This window comes from Neofelis nebulosa, chromosome 11 (genome assembly GCF_028018385.1).
Source record: "Neofelis nebulosa isolate mNeoNeb1 chromosome 11, mNeoNeb1.pri, whole genome shotgun sequence".
Lineage (NCBI taxonomy): Eukaryota > Metazoa > Chordata > Mammalia > Carnivora > Felidae > Neofelis > Neofelis nebulosa.
In genome coordinates, this window is record NC_080792.1 from 9,987,265 (window position 1) to 9,990,865 (window position 3,601).

Consider the following 3,601-nt stretch of genomic DNA (forward strand, 5'->3'; position numbering starts at 1 on the left):
TTGTTAGACATGGGAAGATATGAAATTTAGGGGCGCCTGGGTGACTCAGTGTGTTAAGCATCCAACTCTTGATTTCTGCTCAGGTTCTGATCTCACGGTTTGTGGGTTTGAGCCCAGTGTCCGGCTCTGTGTGGACTTCAGGGAACCTGCTTGGGATTCTCTCTCCCTTTCTCTCTGTTACTCCCCCCACTGGTGCGCGCGCTCTCTCTCAAAATAAATAAATAAACTAAAAAAAGATAACAAATTTAGACACCATGAAAAAAACAGACGACATCATCAACAGAGAAGAAAATAGTTGCAACACACATATCCACCAATATGTGTCTGTCCAGGATATATAAAGAACTTCTTAAAAAAAGTAATAAAAAAATAAAAAAAGACAGCCCAAAGAAAAATAGTCACAGACTTGAACAACATCTCACAAAGAACTTCCACATGTCTAATAACTATGTTAAAAAGTCGTTAGCTTCACTGGCTATCAGAGAACTGCACGCTAAAAACACAATGTAATGTCTGTACACATTTATCAGATTTACTAAAATAAAAACATGAGAAAATATCAAGGATCAGGGACGATGTGCTCAGCAACCACATTCTCATAAACTGCTGGTGGGAGTGGAAATTGGCATTTTTAAAAACTGCTTGTCAGCATCAACTAAAGTTAAAAATACACTTACCCTGTTACCAAGCAATGTCACTCCTAGATATAAATCCAAAAGAAATGTGTCCGTACACTGGTGAAAAAACATATTCATAGTAGCATTATGCAAATGGCCCAGTTTTCCCCGGGGGCCCCAAACTAGACACAAATGTCCATCAGGAGAGGAATAGATAAATGACAATGCATTGATGCAAAAGGAAGGTACAGCAATGATGTAAATCATTTACAATGCTTTGCACAATACGAGTGCGTATCACAAGATATTATTTTGAATAAGGTAAGCCAAAAAGCCTTACAGGGTAATTCTATTCAAATATAGGACAAAATAGGACAATCTAATTTAAGTGATCCAAAATCTAGTTGTTTTTCCATGGGGAAGGAATGACTATAAGAAATCATGGAGGGGTGCCTGGGTGGCTCAGTTGGTTAAACGTCCAACTTCGGCTCAGGTCATGATCTCATGGTTCGTGAGTTCGAGCCCCGCGTCAGGCTCTGTGCTGACCGCTCAGAGCCTGAAGCCTGATTTGGATTCTGTGTCTCCCTCTCTCTCGGTCCCTCCCCCAACTCATGCCCTGTCTCTGTCTCTGTCTCTCTCTCTCTCTCAAAAATAAATAAAAATATTTTTAAAAAATTAAAAAAAAGAAAGCACAAAGGAGAGGACTTTGTGGTGCTGGTAATATTCTATTTCTTGATTTGGGGGCTGGTTGCACAGGTGTAATCAATTTGGGAAAATAGATGTATTCATTAAAAGGATACATATCACTTTATTAAATGTTAATAAAATGATAAAAAATAATATTTGACTTGACACATTGAATATTAATTAATATCTTCCTAAACAGCAACAATAAAACAACAAAAATACCTGAAAAAAATAATTTTTCGTTTAAGAAAAAATCTTTTAATTTATTTTTGAGAGAGAGAGAGAGAGAGAGAGGGTGTGCACGTAAGCAGGGGAGAGGCAGAGAGACAGAGGATCCGAAGCTGGCTCTGTGCTGGTAACAGAGAACCCGAGGCGGGGCTCGAAATCACAAACTGTGAGAACATGACCTAAGCTGAAGTTGGATGCCTGACGGACTGAACCACCCAGGTGCCCCATCTGAAAATGTTTTAAATCGAATTCATTTCCTTCCATCTGCCATTGCAGCTTGCATGCTGCCTTCCCCTGGTATTTAGTTCCACTTGATAGCCCTTCAAATTAGACGTTATAATTAATTTTCTGGCATGATGCAATCAATGCCTTTTAGATATATTCAAACGTTTAACAATGTCTTTGCTATCGTTTTCCATGCACTTTATATGTGTTCTTTTTGATAGCTCTTATGTTGAGAGCTATCTAACTCAGTGGTTTTTCCCACACGGGTATTTTGGCAGTGGTTTCTATCTGAAAGTGTCTTTGATTTTCATGGTAAGGTGTTGTAATAGCATATCTTGGCTTTTGGTTTCTGTTAAAGTATTTAATTGCTATTTATTTGTATATAATCTCTATGTTTAGGGTTGCTTTTATGACATACTCTTTGTCTTTGGTGTTCTGAAAGCTCCCTATTCTCTATATATTTTTAAATTTCTCACGTTAGATTGTGTGCTTACTAAAACTAAAGCTTCATATGAATTCTGGAAAATTCTCACATACTATATTTTTTTTTAAATATTACTTTTCCCAATCTCTCCTCCTCTCTGGGATTTCTGGTGGAAATATGTTGGGATTCCTCATCTTTTTTATGCTGTCTTTTAAGTTGTCTTTCATAATGTCATTTTTCCCCAAAATCAATATTTATTGCGTCTTTAAAATATCACACATAAGGGGTGTCTGGGTGACTCAGTCGGTTACGCTCTGACTTTGGCTCCAGTCATGATCTCACAGTTCATGAGTTGGAGCCCCGTGTCGGGCTCTATCCTGACAGCTCAGAGCCTGGAACCAGCCTCCAGTTCTGTGTCTCCCTCCCTTTCTGCCTCTGCACTGCTCACACTCTGTTTCTCTCTCTCTCTCAAAAATAAACAAACAATAAAAAAAATTTAATAAAAATTTTAAATATCACAAATAAGTCTGAAAAATCATCCGGCATCTTGCTGTTTCTGTAGCTGGACAACATAGATCTTATTTATCTGTTGACCTGTTCCTTTTTCAGAAGCATAGATACCATCTACAAATTTTCTGATATCCTTGTGTTTAACTGTTGTGTCTTGCTGATACCAAGTTCAATATGATACAGGTGCAACTGAAGCAATCCTTCAAGAATTAATTCATTTTTCTGGACTTGAGATAGTGAACAAGCAACACCTGGCTTTATCCAAACCCTGTGGGTGTCTTTTCACCCAAGGAATTTTGGATTCCAGCAAGAGAAGCATTCTCCTGAATAACAACGTTGATGGGGAAGTGAGCATACACGGACCTCATCTTGTAACGGAAGCCCAGAGTAATGCCCTTGACCCTGTTCTAGACATGACTACCGATAGAGCAAACAGTAGCCAGTTCTTTCTGATTTCCCCACCGTTTATCAACTTGGAGCCTTTTCTTTTGCTTTCCAATGGGACTGAGTTCTACATTGATGTGATTGAAGTCCCTTCACAGGGTTCTTCTGGGATCCTTCCCATTAACACTGCATCCCTTCAGGGTGACATTGACATTTTCTGGAATGTGGACAGTCTGATTGCTGAGAATGGTCTTCATTCTCACAGTAGATGTGGCCAAAGGAGTCATACTGTCATCTTTTAATCTTTAATTGCATTAGGACAAATTCCAATGTATACACTTTAAGGTAACTCTACTTTTTCTCATATTAATGTATTCTGCAGCTTTACACATAATTTATTTTTAAATTATTAAAGACAATAATTCCTTGACGATTTACTTTTTTCAGGATGTGGTATCATGTGTCTCTTGCTTGTGGTAGATTATTTCCTTCCAGGGTTTATAATTTTTGTAAGTTTATTTATTTA

General features: G+C 38.0%; 1 pseudogene; it reads right to left on the reverse strand.

The window, feature by feature from the left end:
• Positions 1-2,716: 2,716 nt before the first annotated feature.
• On the reverse strand, positions 2,717-3,332 carry LOC131489845 (large ribosomal subunit protein uL6-like; annotated as a pseudogene).
• Between the last annotated feature and the right edge of the window lie 269 nt (positions 3,333-3,601).